Source organism: Gracilinanus agilis, chromosome 4 (assembly GCF_016433145.1).
Source record: "Gracilinanus agilis isolate LMUSP501 chromosome 4, AgileGrace, whole genome shotgun sequence".
Taxonomy (NCBI): Eukaryota; Metazoa; Chordata; class Mammalia; order Didelphimorphia; family Didelphidae; genus Gracilinanus; species Gracilinanus agilis.
In genome coordinates, this window is record NC_058133.1 from 125,172,888 (window position 1) to 125,192,681 (window position 19,794).

The 19,794-nt window shown below is 34.7% G+C and overlaps 1 protein-coding gene across 1 annotated transcript in view; it reads left to right on the plus strand.

The window, feature by feature from the left end:
- SPATA17 (spermatogenesis associated 17) overlaps positions 1–19,794 on the plus strand; it is a 273,537-nt gene that overhangs the window by 151,857 nt on the left and 101,886 nt on the right. The window lies entirely within an intron of this gene.

The following is a 19,794-nucleotide window of genomic DNA, read 5'->3' on the forward strand; positions in this document are numbered from 1 at the left end:
TCATTCAGGTCTCACATATCATTGGCTGTCAGGTAGGCCTTGTTATGCTGTCCATCCTCATTTAACTATCCCACAAGATCTCTTAATGAAGTTAAGCCCCAAGTTCACTCCAATAATTCTGTGGCAAGAGTTTGTGCAATGTAACAATTCATCACTTGTCAGGAAGGCACTTTTAGTTTATACGTTTAATAAGGGCATCCTCTAGCTTGGTTAATTAGAAGTGAACAGTTTGCATATTTACTAAATGCAGAGTGTCATTGCCACCACGGCCTATTGCCTACATGAATTATTTCTCTATCTGCAATAAACAGCTGGGTAATTATTACTGCCATAATCAGATAAATTCCCTCTGTAAGGCTTTTCTTACATGGCAATTCTTTGAACTCATCCAAAGCTGAACAAAATTTATGAACTCCAGCAGCTAGGCCACTTTTTCATACTATAGTGTCCCTGTTCCCTATTTCAAGGACATGTGGAGCATCATAAATATTGCATAAATTAGGAGAATAAATATGATTACCTGAAGATTACATATTAATAAACTTAATTTTCAAAATATAAGTTTCTGATTGCCACTGATTTAGTTATCACAATTTGATTTTCTTTAATTGTGTCTACTGGACAGATTATACACATTTAAACACTATTCTAAAATTTTAAAAAAATCCTAAACTGAAATTCAGTTTCTAAAGCATAAAATGTCAAAATATATTCTAAACATTTTCTATAAGCATGATTTTGCTTATGAGACTGAAGTAATTTTTGTAGATTATATTGGTAGGATTTAAGTAAAGTATCACTTGGCTAAACTACCTCATTTTAAAACTGAGCATGTTTTCTTCACTTTTAAAAGATGCTGACTTCAAAATAATCTGTAAGTCATAATTTTATGTTCCCTAATCCTTCTAAAATATTGTCTAACAATAAGTATAAGCATATTCCACCCTGTCAAATATTAACAATAACAAAGCAAGTTTCACAAAATTTATATATTTATATTGAATAATTATTTTTAAGAATTAGTTGTTTTCTATTATTACATTAAACATAAGGTGAAAATAGAAAATACTATACCTAAAGAGGAACTAATAAAAGGAAATGTTCTCTATAATATAATTCATTGGAGAAATTAAAAATGTGGTTGACTATAAGCCAAAAATTAAATTAACATATCAACTACCATTTGTTTCCCTTTATTCTTTTAATTTATTTTTATTTTCAATATATCTTGTTGCAGCATCTTTTATTTGAGCTGAATTCTTATTTGGTAATTCATAATTTAGCATTCCATTATTTTAAAAAAGTTATAAAATTATTTCTCAAAGAACTAAATTAACTTTTCAAATATATCCTAATTGAAAGGTGTGAACTACTAATAGGTCAGACTATATTTAATACTTAAAAAATTATCACTGAGAAATATGCTATTGAAATTAATTTTAGTCAATATTAATAAAATAATGCAAATTCCATTTTATCCTATTTTTCAGGGAAGAGCTAAATTATAAACTTATTTTTATTGCTTGTGAATCAAGAAATATTTGCTGACAAAAATGAAGCTTTTATAATGACCATGTGGTACAAGATATAGAAATTCCAGTTATTTTTTTATGGAGGAAATAAATTTTCTTATATTTCTGAGTAAATTAATAACTCCTTTGCAGAACACCTCAATAATTTTCTTTTCTGCCAGGTTTCCTTCAGTGCTCTCTTCTTCCTTTCCTAGGATATATCCTACATCATTGACATGGAAAAAGAAGAATGCTAACTTCTTTTCCCTCTTTCATCTCAAACTCCTGGTAACACTATTTCATTGCTTTGCTGTTAGCCTATCTAGAAATAAGGTCGGGTCTCCAGTTGACATTAATGTTGAATGATTTTTAGATCTGTTAAAAAACAGTTGTTTAATTTATTGGTTTTCAGAGCTACTGTGGTTTTTTTCCTAAGGTTGCATATAACACATGCTATAAAGTTAACTGACAACATGTAGCCCCCAGTAATGAGATTTCAGTACTTTTGGCATGTTCTTAAGCTAACATCAAGTTCAGCTGAAGAGTGTCACTGGACCATATGGAATAGATATGAGGGGAAAATGGAGTTTATATAACTTTAAAATAAGGCTAAAACATTTATATGACATGTTTTGTGATTTTTGAGCAATTGCAAAGCAATTTGTAGCAATTCTGAATTGCAAAAGCATGAATTTTGGCTTAATCTTCGCCAACTGTGAATATAACCCAAAACACAAGTACAGTAATGTAGAGGACAGCTGAATCACTGCAAAAGTATGCAAATGAAATGGAAAACATTGTGTCTTGATCTACCTTCAAGCAGGACAGCCCACATGCTGTGTCTCAAAGTCACCATCTGTAAAGTCATTTCATTTCACAAAGAAGAACAGGGACCTTGTTAATAATACCTGCCCCTTACCAACCTCACTAGGATGTTGTGAGGATGAATTAATGTCTGTGAAGCACTTTGAGCCCCTTAGAAGGAATGTACTATGTAAATACAGGATATTATTATTCCTATTGTTGTACTTCACTTGGTGTCTCTTCTAATTGTTCATTATTTCATATATGTACAAATATTCTCCTTCTTAAAGAATAGTCTAGAATATTAAAAATTAAAGTTATTTTGCAGAGAAATGTCTTTATCACAAACCTAAAATTTTATGAAGAGAATATTTTTACATACATTGTTTGATGAGTTCTAGAAGAAGGAAAAATGACTTTCTTGAATATACTTTGAATGGAAGATAGCCTCTGATTATTTTTAAAAAGATAATGCCAAATATGTTACAAAAATACAATGGTAGTTGGAATATTCCTTTCTTTGTTCAAAGTAAGGTCATGCTATTATTTATCCCAATACTTAGATTTTATTTTTTATAATTTTTCAAATATATAATCAATGGAGCACAAATCTGCTAACATTACTTTTAGAATCCGATGTAACTTCTATTGTTGGTGAACAAGCTTTACAAGATAAAAACAGGTATTTCAGATGAATAATTCCCTCATAGAAACTAAAGGTTGAAGAGAATTTAGAGATCCAAAGACCAATCACTTGCTTTTAAACATATAAGGAAACTAAAGTCCAGAGATATTTAGTGACTTGCCTAAAGTCACATTGTTAGTATATGTAAGTCATATGAAATATCTGATGATAAGAGCTAGCATTCAAATTGCACTTCTTAAAAATAAGCTTTTGATGCCTTTTTTATGTCACTATTATTTTTTCTAGTATTCTTTTTCCTTTTCCTCCCAAAACCATAACATAAAAAATAGCATTTTTAACAAGAAAAAAACAAAAAGAGGGACAAAACATAATTGACCAATACATTAAAAAAATCTGAAATATGTGCAATACCTAATACTTGTGTACCTTCCACTTCTGCAATGGATTGGAGTAGGTTTATCATTTCCTATATCTTTGCATTTCTCTTATAATTGGAATATAACATATGTGGTTGTTAATAGTTTATAATTCTTCTCTTGAGAGCTATTTATGTCCTTTGACCATACATAGCACTTTATTTTTATTTATTTATTTTTTAGAAAAACCCTTACCTTCCATCTTAGAATCAATACTGCATATTGATTCCAAGGCAGAAGAGTGGTAAGGGCTAGGCAATGGGGTTCAAGTGACTTGCCCAGGGTCATACAGCTAGAAGTGTCTGAGGCCAGATTTGACCCAGGACCTCCCATCTCTGGGCCTAGCTCTCAATCCACTGAGCCACCTAGCTGCCCCCCCCCCACATATAGCACCTTAATGTTTATCAAGTGCTTTATATAAGTTAGCACATTTATTCCTTACCACATTCCTATGAGTTGGTGCTATTATTAGTCACATTTTTGGATTTGAAAACTGAAGCTGAGAGAAGTTAAGTGACTTCCAAGAATTCACACAGCTAGTGTCTGAGGTAGAATTCAAACCCAGATTTCCTGGCTTTGATTCCACTGCTCAATAAACTGTGTTTATTCTATTCTTACATTCTCATACAAATAGATAATTTACAATTTCCCTTGATGGATTTTTAAGGTACCATCCAAGAATTTGTGAACTGAAATATTTTATTAGAAATAGTAGAGGTTATTAGTAAGGGTATGAATTTGGAGGTAGGGAATCCATACACACAAAATAAAAAAAATAGAACTATCTTCATGCTAAAAACCTTATTCTATAGCTCTTTCTACACGGGCCCTGAATAAACTGAATGCTTTAAGGTTAGTGTCCTTGTATTTGGAATTCCTTTTATTTAATCTATATTTTTACAAATTGTTGCTCTGATGGAACTTGCCAATCTATCAATTCATTCTAGTCAATAACTAATCAAATAACAAAAACAGTTAATAGTAAAAAAGGAGAAAAGTGGTCTTCAACTCTTTATTGCCTCCAAAAGACTGGATAGATAGGGGTTCTATTTTTGAGAAAAGAGGAGGGCCTCTGACACATTAAATAACCAACCTCTAATGAGGCAACAATTTCTCCCTCTATCATTAGAAGTCTTAGGAGAATAGGGGTTCAGCTTTAGACTTCATCCAGCTCCTCTCAGATCCTGAACTGAGAGGTCTATTTAACACAATGCCTTCCCAGATTCCATTTGCAGAAATGACACTCTGCTCTCTGTCACTGCCTACTGGCAGCCACTACCACCAAAGAAAACAGAAACTTCATCCCATTATCACCACCAAAAATCCACCATATGAGGGTGGCAAGACAGCTGAGGAAAAGGTACACTCCCAGGAATAGCTTGAAGGGGAAAATAAAAGTAGCAAAGTCTGCACTGTTAACTTTCTGCTGTGCTTGTCCATTTGTCTGAGATGGTTATACTTCCAATTTATAGCCTTTGACTCCTTATGGCAGTAGCTTTCTGTGCTACGAAGCTAAAAGAAGTTTAGTACTAACTGTTACAAAAAAAGTAAGTAATCTGAGTTGGTCTCGAAGGCAATTTGAGTGTGAGGAAGGATAAAGGGGATATAGGTGATTATAAGGTGATTGGAGGAGGAATGAAGGTACAGGAAGGTATATAGGAGATAAGGGAAATGTGGTATGTATGAGAGGGCAGCTCAAACAGGTTTATTCACAGAGGCTAGAGACAGAGGATATTGGGGAAGATAGGCTGAACCCTTCCAGGCAAAGAAAGGTATCTCTATAGGTACAAAGGAGCTGGGCCAGTCAGAAATGTTTTAACTCTGACACAGAGACTGATATACTATGGTAAAATTGAATGTAATAGATCTCTGTACCAGCAGCAATACAGTGACCCAGGACAATTCTGAGGGATTTATGGTAAAGAACGCTACCCACATTCAGAGGAAGGACTGCAGGAGAGGAAACATAAGAAAAACAACTGCTTGAACGCATGGGTAGGGGTGGACATGATTGAGGGTGTGGACTCGAAACTACCACACCAATGCAACTACCAACAATTTGGAAATAGGTCTTGATCAAGGGCACATGACAAAACTAGTGGAAATGTGCATCGGCCATGGGTGAGGGGAGTGCGGGGGGCGAAGGGGAAAGTAGGAGCATGAATCATGTAACCATGTTAAAAATGAATATTAATAAATGTTTAATTAAAAAAAAAAGAAAAGAAAGGTTTTAACTCTGGCTGGAGTGCTTCTCTAGTCAGTTTCCAAAGTTCCTCCAGGGAGGAGTCGAAGGGGCTCCTCCCTGCCAGAGAAACTATTAGTAGGAGGAAATCTCGGGTAACCACTTCCTGCCAAGATAGATGCCCACAGTTCCCTGAAGAAAATAAAAGAAAATGATTCCTTCCCTTTCAGTCCTTATCTTAATTTTCGACACAATGATTCACCAGAGCGTTTGAATAGGTAACAAGAGGATTTATTAATACCAGGGTCAGTCAGAAGGGGGGGAAAGCAGTTTAGGGTTTTCTAATTGCTGCTAGGGAAAGGGGTGATGATGGGGGAAAGGTCGCAGGAGAGGTTTTGACTGTGAGAGCCTGCTCTCCCAGTCAGGAAGATTTGACTGCCTTTTAAGTAAAGTCCTTATCAAATCACTAAACTAGGGGTAACTTATTTGAGGATACTATACTTGCCTATAGAAACTAAACCCACAATGTCCAATCACCCAAACCTCCCTTCCACCTAGGGCCCAAAGGAAATTCAGAGGAAGGGGGAGGGATGTAGATGGAGAGATCAGGGAGAGGTCCAGAGAAATGAGATAGGTCTAAATTTCCCCAAGACAAGATAAGCACAGGCCAAGGCAGAAGCAATTAGGCCAAAGCCAACAGGCTAAGCCAAAGCAAAAGCCTCCAGCCTCAGTGAAAGCCAGAAGGCAAAAGCCCCTTCAGTTGGAACTTCACCTCTATTTATAGCTTTAAGTTCTAACTGACTTTTTGTGACTGTTAGAAATTACAGAAGCAAAAAGTTTGTTAGCCACCTCGCATTACATAACTGAGGAGGAAATCTCGCCATAGCTAATCAACTAAATCAGTGGCTCTCAAACTTGTTTTGATTACACCTCATTTTTTTGTTTTTACTAATTGTAGCACATTCAACATCCCCAATGGGGTTTCCCCCCACAATATATTACCTTATTTCTTTTTTCCCTTTTGTGACAAAATTCCTTGAGAAGATCATTTTTAATAGATGCCCTTCACTTCCTTTCTTTTTACTCTCTTCTCAACTCTCTGAAGTCTGGCTTCAGCTGAACCTGCTATCTATCTCCAAAGTTGACAATAATCTTTTTTGTGTGATTTGTTTTGTTTCTTAATTATTTTTATTTATTACATTAAATGTTTTCAAATTACATTTGGAAAAATTGTAACAATCATTTAAAAATTGTTTTGATTTACAACTGATCTCTCTCTTTCCCACCCCAACCCTCTCCTTGAGAAGACAAGCAATTTGTGTCAAACATATTTCCATATTATCCATTTTTCAAAAGAAAACACTAAAGAAATGAGTGTAAAAAGAAAATAAAATATGCTTCAGATGGCATTCAGAGTTCATTAATCCAATGATCTCTTAATTGCCTGATCTAATGACCTTTTCTCCATCCTATCTTTCTTGAACTTTCTGTATTCTTAGCTACCACCCTCTTCTCTTTGTTACTCTATTCTCTGTAGGTTTTCATGACACTGTTCTTTCCTTGTTTCTCCTCCTATCTGTCATTATTCCTTCTCTCCATTTTTAGATCTTCATACAAGTCCCTCCTAATAAAAGGATTCCCTGAAGGCTTTATATGAAGTTCTCTTCTTTTCTTCTTCTATATTATTTCACTTTGTGATCTCATCAGCTCTCATGAGTTCAATGATCTCTTTGCTAAAAATTCTCAAATCCTACTTTGCCAATTACTTCTGACCTCCAGGTTTACCTCTCTTAATTACCTTTCAAAGATCTCCAACTAGTTATTATATAGACATCTTAAACTTATCATGTCCAAAACTGAACTCATTATCTTTACCCCCAACTCTCTTTAGTAAGGTGATGGACACTCTGAAAAATTATAATGAAGTAAATGGAATTCTAACAGGAAGATGTGAGATATCACCTATCAGAAGATAATTAACATAGAAGAGAGGAGAAGGAGAGTTAAGAGTCATAATGCTTAGGCGGCATTTATTTCGATGAGTCAGAGAGCCAGGTTTGAAGGAGGTCCTGGATTAAAATCCAGCCTCATGCATTTTCTAATTGTGTGACCTTGGGAAGCCTACTCAGCCCCTGTTGCCTAGCCCTTACGACTCTTCTGTTTTGGAACCAATATACAGGATTTATTATAAGATGGAAGGTAAAGGTTGAAAAAAAAAGAATTACAAGGCTCCCCCAAAAGAAAAAAAAACTTGAATAAGAAATAAAAGGAAATTGGCCAGAAAGAGCTAGAACTGATAAAAGAATATTCCCCCTTTGAACTTCTTCCATCTTAAGGGTTGTTGTGTTAATACAGAGAAAAAGTTTTGGAATTTGTTGTTCAAAAATAAAGGAAAGGAAAAAAAGGAAAACAAAGCATGGAAGGGGAGAGGAGAGCAGAATGAAGAAATTTACTGTATATTTTAACTGAGTTACCATAAAAGAAAATTGTTCATCTATATAGATGAGGTTAGGTGTAATAGGAAATCCTATGTGCATTATTTATTTAGGCTAGGTAAAAGAAGGTCTAATAAAAAGTAAACAGAAAGATTATGATAGTTTAGATCCAGAGAAGTAAGGCAGGCACTGGGATGGAGAGCAGGCAGATAAATGTTTCAGGAAAATGGTCAAGAGAGTGAAGGGGCCCCAGGGGTCTAATTACACAAGAATAAATGAAGTAGCCACATTAGCTATATACTGACTGGAATTAGAAACAACCTCTTTATATGACCTTCAGGACAGCTATTACCATTGATCTGATCAGCTGAGTAGCCAATTAATTTATACCTCCATATCCTAAAGCTAGAAAACTTGTACTTCCTTTTCTCTTAATCCAGAAGTCTATGATCTCTCTCTCTCTCTCTCTCTCTCTCTCTCTCTCTCTGTGTACATACATACACATATGTGATTGTTTGATATCAGTATTTTTGGATAATTTATTCCTTTTTAATCCAATGTATTTTATTTTATACTTTGGAAAAACATTCTTCTGATAAATCTTTAAACCCATAGATTTTACCAGATTGCCAGAAGGTTCTATGACAAACAAAAAAAGTCTAAGAACTATTTTTAATCACTATAGTTATCAATTACTTAGGCAAAATTTTTATTCTATAGTCCCTTTCCTCCCTCTTTTCTCCTGATTTATATTATTTACTTACTATACCTTCTAGACTGTATGTTTATTGTAGACAAGCTTCCCTTCATTTATTTCTTTGTTTTCCAGAAACCTTCTATTTTTTATATTCAAAGAAACCCAAGTTTCTATGGATACTATCTAACCTCTTGCCAGGCTTTTCTAGCCCTGATTACTCTTTATCTTCTCTACTTCTTCTCCAGAAAACTCTTTACTCCTCACTGCTACTTCCAAATAATCTCTCTGCCACTATAACTCATCATTTGAGAAGCTTTCTTAATCCATCTATATCTTTGTTCAGATCCTTTTTGTTCCTATCATGTACTTGACTCTAAGTCACTTTCTCTTATTTCACAAGGAATTTGGTATGTAACTCACATTATTCTTCTTTAGTTCAAGTCTTCCCCATTTACTTGAGGACTTAAGTGCTCAAATTGATGTTTCCTTGAATATCTTGGCTTCCCACATTAGTTTTCCCAAAACAGTGAACTACATCTTTCATTTTACCTCTGTGACCCCAAAAATGGTCAAACTTTTTACTTTAACATAACTCCAGACTCTACAAGCTCTTAGATACTGAATTCTGAAATTCTTCTTTCTAATAACAATTTCCTACCTTTAATTTCTTCTGCTTTACTCTTTACTATTTTTATTTTTGCCACCACCTTTAATTCTTCCATATTGTTCTTTTTTTCCATTTCTCTATTGTTCTTTCTCTGGCCTTACTACCTTCATTTCAATCTTTATTGTTTGACATTATTTTTACTTATTTTGACTGCACAGACGTCCAATTTTGAATTTACTGCCCCTTTTCTTTCTGTTATTCACTCCTAATTCTCATCACTGGTCATTGCTACCATCTGTCTTTAGTGCTCTAGTCCTGATCTGGTGAATACTGTTGAAAGAAGTTATAAAACCCTGCTGAGTGATATATAATCTGAGTTGTATGTGCTGAGTGGATATGTAAATATATACTTTAACTGAGAATCACTTCTGCATGTCTTTTATGATCCTGAGAGGTGCTCTATTTACACATCATAATAGCTGTTCTAAAACTTCTTTTCTCTCAAGACTTCAAATTCACTCCTATCCTTTATCATTCATTGGATAACTAATTTTACTCCCTATTTTAATAATAAAATTAAGGCTATCGTGTGTTCCTTCATATCTTTTAAACATGCTTCAAAACTATTGTGCAGTTTTTTTGTGCTTATTCTGTCCTTTGTCTCTAAGAGATGTTTCTTCACCTAAGACCCATGCTGCATCCACCAGTCTCTTCTCTTACCCATTTTCTATATAGCTGCCAAAATAATATTCCTAGGATTAAGACATATTTATGACCTTATCATTCCCTTCTTTATGTCTTTAGTTTTTCTATATCTACTAGGTTTTTTCTGTTACTTTCAAACATGGTCAATTTTCCTTTATCCTAAAAAAATAAACCTTCATTTAATTTGGTACTGCCTCATGCTATCATCTATATGTTTCTTCCCCATGAGTATTAAACTCTTGGAAAGAGTAACCTATACTCAACATCTCCACATCCTTTCTTTCTACTCACTCATTATAAAGTAGCTTCTAACCTCCCCATTCAAATTTACTTATCTCTCTAAATTGCTAAATCTCATCTTCCCCACCCCCCTCAGTCTACATCCTCCTTTGCAGTTTTTTATATGATTTGCCATTCCTCACTCTTGGCAATTCTCTCTTGTCATGGAATCTGTAGTACCCTTTTCTTATCGATATCCTCCCTGTCTGACTGCTCCTCAGACTCCTTTCCTGGGTCACTGTTCATCTTTATAAGTATTTCCTAAGACTTTGTACTTTGTCTTTTTCCTTTTACAATATCTTCCTTGATGATATCCTCCTTTTTCAGAGATTCAGAAATCATTTATGTGCTCCTATGTATTCTATGTCTAAATCTATTCTTTTGTTAGAGCTCTAGGTTAACATAACCAAATAGTTACCAGACATTTCCACCTGGGTATCCTATTGGAGTATATGTCTAATATGCCCAAAATGGAACCTGTCATCTCCTCTACACCTATCAAAATAGGCTAGAGGAGATTCTGGGAAGATGGCAGCTTAGACAGAGCAAAATTTCAGACCTCCATACCCTTCCACACAGATAAAAAAAAAATTTGAGGGGAAAGAAAACAAAATCTAACAACATGACAGAGCTGGGAGATCCTTCTGCTAGACTGTGCTCAAGAGGTACAAAAAAAAAGCCTGAATCCTTGAACTGTTAGGTTTGAGGATAAGGAAGAGGAAGATCCCAGGACCCCTCCCCCATGTGTTGTTTTGAGTCTCCAGTGCCTTTTGGAATCTCTGGGCAAACAAACACACTAGCCTGGAGAAAGGGCCTTGCTGGCACACCTATACCAGGATCAGGGTGTTGAACACAGACACAGGGAGGCGGCTGAAAGGAGAAACACAGAGAGGGCAACCTAGAGGCAGAGAAAAGGATCCATTTCAATCCTGCCAACCTTCTCTAGAGGTTTTGGCCTCAGGGTGCATCAAGCTCTGTAGATCAACTCCACCCCAGCTTAATCCCATCAACAGGGCAGATAAGGAGTCTTCAGAGGGCAGGGAAGCTCCAACACCCCTCCCCCATAGACTGCAGAGAAAGTAGCTACAAACTTCTAATGCCAGCTGGGGAAGGTCTTACATCAGAGCTCATGATTAGCCTAATAATTCAGCAGAGCAGAGAAAGAGTCCATTCTGGACAAAATAGCCCAAATCCAAAGATCCAGTAAATAAAGCAAATAAATTAGAGGAGCAAGATTACAGCCAATTATAGGAGGGAAAGAAGGAAAAATATGAGTAAACAACAGAAAAAGAAAAAAAGAAACTACAACTGAAGGCTTCTTTCCAGAAAGTGAACAAAAAGCAAATGAAACACAAGAAGATCATGGAACCACAAGCAAAAACACAGAAACTCCAGTGAATTGAACACAGGCTTTGGAATAACTCAAAATACAATTCAAAAAACAATTAAGAGAGGCTGATGACAATTGGAAAAAGGAAATACATGAACTAAAATAAGAAAATAGTGTCTTGAAAACCAAAATTGACCTGCTTGAAAACCAGGCAAAGAAGGTGAAAGATAGCCCACAAAGAAAATCAGACCAGAAGGAGAAGGATGACCAAAATTCCAGGGATGAAATTCAGTCTTGAAAAATTAGAATTCAACAACTAGAAGCAAATGACTTCACAAGCAGCAAGAATCAATAAAACAAAATCAAAAGAATAAAAAATTTGAGGAAAATATGAAATACTTCATATCTTAAAAACAGATCATGGAGAGACAATTTAAGGATTATTTGTCTACCAGAACATCATGACAAAAGAAAAAGCCTTGACATCATCCTACAGGAAATTATCCAAGAAAACTCCCCTGACATTCTTGAACAAGAAGGAAAAGTGGAGATTGAAAGAATCCGCAGATCACCTCCATTTAATCCACATCTGACAACTCCCAGGAATATTATAGCCAAATTCAAAAACTACCAGACCAAGAAAAATATATTACAAACAGAAAATAAGTCATTCAGATACCAGGGAACAAAAGTTAGGATAACACAGGATCTGGCTGCTTCTACATTGGAGGACTAGAAGGCATGGAATATAATATTCTGGAAAACAAGGAAACTGGGTCTACAACCAACAATCTAACTATCCAGCAACACTGACTATATTCATGCAGGGGAAAGTATGGTCATTTAATAAAATTGAAGACTTCCAAGCATTCATAAAGAAAAAAAAACTGAACTTAAACAGAAAATTTGATATCCAAACACAGAACTTAAGAGAATCAACAAAAATTAATTTTTGTTAAATTAAGGTAATTAAGAGAGGAGAAAAAGAAACCCCAAACCTTTTTTTTAAGGGACCCAATAAGTTCAAATGATTTTAATCTCTTTAAGAAAATATGATATTGGTAACTCTTGAAAATTGTTATTATCATCAGGGTAGCTAGAAGAAGTATAATTAGAGGGAACAGTGACAAACTGTATAGGAAGAATTGTCATGATTACATATATATCTTTATATATATATATATATATATATATATATAACTTTAGTTATATATAACTAGAGTTAAATAAAAGAGGATAATATTAAGATAAATTGGAAAAGAGACAAAATGGAGGAAATTTATATTCCATAAAGAAGCATATGGAGGGAGCAGGGGAGAAGACCAATACACTGGAAGGGTAAAGAGGTTGGAGACAGGAAACACATAATTCTTAAGTGCATTGAAATGAACTCAAACAGGGAAGAACAATCAGATCCACTGGGGCAGAGAATTGATTCATGCCCTATAGAGAACTAGAAGGGTAACAAACAGACAGGTGGGGAGGGAAGCAATACTTAAAAGCCAGGAAAGAGTTAGAAAAAATTACAAAATGTAAAATAAATTATTCTGGTTATATTAAATTAAAAGGATTTTGTACAAACAAAACCAATGCAACCAAAATTAGAAGGGAATCAACAAATTGGGAAAAAAATCTTTATAACAAAAAAAGTCTGACAAAGGTCTAATTACTCAACTATATAAGGAGGTAAATCAGTTGTATAAAAAAATCAAGGCATTCCCCAATTGATAAATGGGCAAGGGACATGAATAGGCAATTTTCAGATAAAGAAATCAAAACTATCAATAAATACATTAAAAATGTTATAAATCTTTTATAGTTAGAAAAATGCAAATCAAAACAACTCTCAGGTACCACTTCACACATAGCAGATTAGCTAACATTACAGCAAAGGAAAGTGGTGAATGTTGAAGGGGATGTGGCAAAATTGGGACATTAATGCATTGCTGGTGGAGTTGTGAATTGGTCCAACCATTCTGGATGGCAATTTGGATCTATGCCCAAAGGGCGCTAAAAGACTGTCTGCCCTTTGATCCAGCCATACCACTGCTGGGTTTATACCCCAGAGAGATCATAAGGAGAAAGACATGTGCAAAAATATTTATAGCCTCACTTTTTGTAGTGGCAAAAACCTGAAAAACAAGGATATGCCCTTTAATTGGGGAATGGCTAAACAAATTGTGGTATATAATGGTGATGGAATACTATTATGCTCGAAGGAATAATGAACTGGAGAAATTCCATTTGAACTGGAATGACCTCTAGGAAATGATGCAGAGTGAAAGGAGCAGAACCAGGAGAACATTGTACACAGAAACTGATATACTGTGGTAAAATCGAATGTAATGGACTTCTCTACTAGCAGCAATGCAATAATCCAGGACAATTCTGAGGGACTTATGAGAAAAAACACTATTCACATTCAGAGGAAGAACTATGGGAGTAGAAACACAGAAGAAAAACAACTGCTTGAACACATGGGTTTATGCTGATATGATTTGGGATGTGAACTCTATAAATGACCACTGAAGTGCAATTATCAATAATATGGAAATAGCTCTTGATCAATGACACACATAAAACCCAGTGGAAATGCACTTCAGCTACACGGTGGGGATCAGGGGGTTGAAGGGAGAGAAAGAACATGAATCATGTAACCATGGAAAATTTTTCTAAAAAAAATATTTAAAAATAGGCTAGACATATTTAGAGGAAGAACTGTGGGAGGAGAAACATAGAAGAAAAACAATTGCTTGAACAAATGGGCTGATGGGGATATTATTGGGGATATAGACACTAAACAATAACCCTAGTCCAACTATCAGTAATATGGAATTAGGTCTTGATCAATGATACATGTAAAACCCAGTGGAATTGTGCATTGGCTAAGAGTGGTTAGGGCAGTTTGGAGGAGAGGGAAATAACATGAAATATGTAACTATGGGAAAATATTCAAAATAAAAATTTTAAAAATAAAATAAAATAAAAATAGGCTAGAAAATGAATAAACCACAAAAAAACCATGATTATGGTGACAGGGAAGATCAAGACAGACTCAGATGACAGTGATGGCAAATCAGGTATAAGCAAAGCGTGAAAAGGAAAAAAAGTGAACTGAACATGAATCCCAAGAGAATTCCTTGAGGAACTAAAATCATTATTTTAAAAATAAAATAGTAGTTCTAGAGGAAAAACTGAAGAAGAAAATTAGAGCTATGCAAGAAAACTATGAAAAGATGATTAACAGCTTAGTAAAAATGACAAAAAGTACTGAAGAAAATACTAACTTAAAAAAAAACAAAACAGAATTGACCAAATGATAAAAGAGGTCAGAAAGTTCACTAAAGAAAAAAAATTCCTCAACAATTAGAACTAGGAAAGTGTAAGCTAATGATTCTATGAGACATCAAGAAATAAAACAATGTCAAAAGAATAAAAAAATGGAAGAAAATGTGAACTATCTCATCAGAAAAGCAACTAGTTTAGAAAATAATTCAAGAAGACATAATTGAAGAATTATTGGGCATTTTGAAAGTTGTATTAAAAAAAAGGGTCTGAATATCACATTTCAAGAAATTAAAAAGGAAATTTCCTAGAATCAGAGGGTCAAATTGAGATAAAATGGGAAAAAATTGTCAAAGCTGTGGATAGAGAAATAATTTGTGACCATGTAAGAGACAGAGAAGATCATGGGGAATATAATGGATGATTTTATTTCATTAATTTTAAATAAGTTTTGCACAAAAAACCTAAGGTAGTTAGTTACAAGTAGAAGAAAAGCAGGAATTTGGGTGGGAGTTATGGTTGAGTTTCTCTGATAAAGACCTCATTTCTTAATACTTTATGTAAGGAACAGAGTCAAATTTATAACAATAAGAGCCTTTCCTCAATTGATACATGTTCAAAGAAATTTTTCAGCTCTAACCTGAAGCTTGTGGTATTTGCTATTTAAGGTAAAAGCTTTTGAGATTTCAACTAATATTATTTTTGAATTTTGAATTCAGGTATAGTTTATCTGATCAATCATTGAACTGTATCCACCATTCAAAAAGAAAGAATAACCCTGACTCTTACCTGAATTAAAAGTGTTTAATCCTTTCCCTACTTTTTCCTTCCAAAGCAAATTGCTTTAGTCAAAGCAAAGTGAAATAATAATTGAAGGCCCAGAAATCTGAATGTGTATGGCATTCAAATATGTACCACTACTTATTTAAGAGACTGTATCCCAAATCAAATTTTTGTTTAAACTGGAGTTACAATAATATCTTGCAAGTTCATTCATTTGTATAATCACTGAACATGAGTTAGAGTGACCTTTTTACAAACACAAACAAACAAACAAAAACAAAAAAACTTCCCCAAAATTGTAGTAGGGGGGTAGAGGTTTTGTATTTATTTACACAGGAAATGAACACCCAGAGCTGAGAACCTTTTGGGAACTGCCAAATATGAAAAACCTAGATGACTACTCTGAAGACTCAAGTCATCAAAGCTCATGATTTGGAGATAAGCCAAAAGAACAGTTCATATGGTAGAACAAGCCTTGGAGGTGGCAAGCTTCCCTAAGACTGATCAATCTTAACTATTTACTCCAGCCCAATTATTACTATTGTTGTGGTTCAGCTACCTTGAAAAATGTAACATAATGATGTACAGCCTTGTATTCTGATATTAGCTATAATTATTTCTGTATCAAATGTAAGTTTTCAAAGTGTATTTCCCCTTCTGTTAGCTCAATCTTACCTCACCCTTATTTCACCAGAAGATAGCACAGCATAATAGATCCACATTTAGCAAGACTTAGCACAAACATCAAACTCTTATTACAGATTGGATTAGGAAGAAAAGATACATACCCAACCCCAGTATATTACCCCATAACAGAACATCATCCATAGCAGCATAATAGCATGGACATTAAAAAATTAAACAAATTTGACTTATGTGTAAAGGAGAGGTTAATATTTGCTTGACTTATGGAACAAAGAATTGGATGCTAACAGAATCATGCCTAATAAGAGTGGTTCTCTTAAGGTGTGATAGATGATGCTTGTCATAAAGGCAAAAGGACCTTGAGTTTCAACAAAAGTCATAGCAAGCCTGACAATCCAACTAAGGCTATGCAAAAAGCTCAAAGGGAGGCAGTTTTAGTAACCCTAGGATTGGACCACCTGATTTAAGGCCAAAAAAGACCCCTGAGTAAAAGTCTTCTTAGCTCCTAGACGAAAGCTGTGGAGAAATGCCTGCCTATGACAAAACACTAAGGACAGCACCCACAGAATATTCTGAGACACACTCTGAAAAAAGGCCCCAGTAAAAAATGAAATGCAAAAGCTCCATTTCTAGGCAAATAGAGTTGGAATTTAGTTTTCTAGCCTTATACAATCCATGCAAATAATACACTCACTTATTTTGCCTTCATTTGTTTAATTTGTATAAAAAAGGAGCAGATATAGCCCCTAGTACTGAGAGTGGACCCCAGTAAAATTAAAGCCATGGTCTGGCCAGAATCACTCCTCACATGAGGCCCCCAAACCCCTCCTTTCTACCACTCCCCGATGTACTTGGTAAATAACTGGCTGTTCTAAACAAACCCACTGAAGCCAAAAATATTTCCATGAGAATCTGGACTAGATGGTTACATATTTACCTGTGATTTATTATCCTATAGAAAACTCTGTTTAGAGCCACTGAAGTAATCTACATCCATTGCCACTATCTTGTAAATCATTATTAATCATTGTTCCTGCAAATGGATTACCTAGTCCCTTAGCCTACATCTTTTTCCCTATAAAGTATATACCCTAAATCATTAAATTTTGTCACTGATCAACAAGAAGTCTCTGCATGTCTGTCAGTTTGACCCTCCTGTAATCCCAGAGTCATTTCTCTCATCCCAGCTCATGGACCCACAAGTAATTTGTTGAGCAGGTCTTGATAGTCTGTTTCCAGAAGTAAATATCAAAACTATTAATTGTCAAATGCCCTAAATCACTATTGATTAAAGAAATACAAATTAAAGAGATTCCAGTATATTACCTCATACATATCAGATAGGCTAAGATGACAGAAAAGAAAAGTGACAAAAATAGATACACCAAATGCGCTGTGGGACAATTGTAAACTGGGCCAACCATACTGGAGAACCCTTTGGAACTATACCCAAAAGAATATAAAACTATGCATATTCTTTAATTCTGCAATAGCATTAGAAGTTTTGTATCCCTAAGGTCAAAGAACACACACACACACACACACACAAAATTACTTACAGCAACCCTTTTTGTGATGACAAAAGAATTGAAATTGAAAGGATGCCCACCAGCTGGGGAATGACTGAACAACTATGGTATATCACTGAGATGAAATATCATTGTGCTATAAGAAAAGACAAGCAAGATGGTTTCAGAAAAACCTTGAAAAAATATGAATTTTTACAAATTGAAGTGAACATAACAAGCAGAACTCTGTACATATTGTATTGTACATACAATATTGTAAAGGTGATCAACTATGAAATACTTCGTTGTTCTGTTCAATGCAGTGACTCAGGACAATTCTGAAAGACTCATGTTGAAAAATATTTACTGGTAGAGAAAGAACTGCTAAACTCTTGAGTAGAGATTGAAGCATATTTTCCCATTGTTTTTGTTTTTCTTGTTTATGCTTTTTAAGTATTTGTGTGTTTTGCAACATGGCTACTATGAATATATATGTGTTTGTTTTTTTAAAGGTAAGCCTTTCATTTTAGAATCAATACTCTATATTGGTCCCAAGCAGGAGAGCCATAAGGGCTAAGCAATGGGGGGTTAAGGGACTTGCCCAGGGTTACACAACTAGGAAGTGTCTTTAGTCAAATTTGAACCCAGTACCTCCATCTCTAGGTCTGACTCTCAATCCACTCAGTCACCTATGTCCTTGAAAATGTGTTTTTTTTTACTTGACATGAATAATTGATTTCTTATTGCTTGCCAAAGTGGGAAGAGCTGCAGAGAAGGAGAGAATTTGGAACTCAAAATTTAAAAAAATTAATGTTAAAAAAAATTTAACTATTTTGGAAATATTTAAGGAAGTAAATTTAAAAAAATTAAACTTATGAGAGAATAGCCCTTTCCAGATTAGTTTTGGTACTTTTTTGATACCATAACTAGACAGTATATTAGGATAATAGTGTAGAAATAAGAATTTTTTGTGCTCTGGAAGAATTGGAAGCAATTGTTGGAGACTTCTGATAAGTAAATTTGGGTTTGATGTAGGAGAAAACTTCCTAATAATTAAAGTTAGTCTGAAATAGAATTAGGTAGTGGTTCTGGTTCTTTTTTTTTAAACACATACCTTTTGTCTTAGTATAGATCAGTGATTCCCAAAGTGGGCGCTACCGCCCCCTGGTGGGTGCTGCAGCAATTCCCCAGGTGAGGTGATAGCCACAGGTACATTTATCTTTCCTATTAATTTTCTTTTAAAATTTAAAAAAAAATTCATTTCCAGGGAGCTAAGTAATATTTTTTCTGGAAAGGGTGTGGTAGGCCAAAAAAGTTTGGGAACCACTGTCAGATACTAGTAATTAGTTTTAAGGCAAGAGCGGTAAGGGCTAGTTGGGATTAAGTGAATTCTTCAGGTCCACACAGCTGAAAAGTGTCTGAGGCCAATTTGAATCAGGACCTCCAAACTCCTAGCACTCCCATCCAAGCCACCTCGCTTCCCCTTAGTTCTTTTATTTTTAAAACACATAATTAGGTATTAGGGGTGCAAAGAAAAAAATTAAATTAAAAAAGCACTTCCAGCCTTTGAGTTATATCCTATTGAGGGATACAAGAAGTATTCAGAGAAAAAATGCAGAATAAAATAAAGAGTTAGCACTGATTAATTGGGTTTCAGGAAAAGCAATCAAGTGGCACCTAAAATTAGCACTGAAGGATACATAGTGTTTTAAAAGGAATTATGAGAAAAGGAAGACATCCCAAACATGGAAAACAGCCCATGCAGAGACACATTGATGGGAAATGGAATGTCAAGTTTCATAATAGCAAGTAGGTGAGTTTAGCTGGAATATAAAGTTTGTGAAATAGAACAATTTGGAAGTAATCTGGATGATACTGGAGTTAGACTGTGAAATGTGCCAAGATGGCACATTATTGGAGAATTACAAAGACTTGTTCAGTTTTGCCATCATGACTACTGA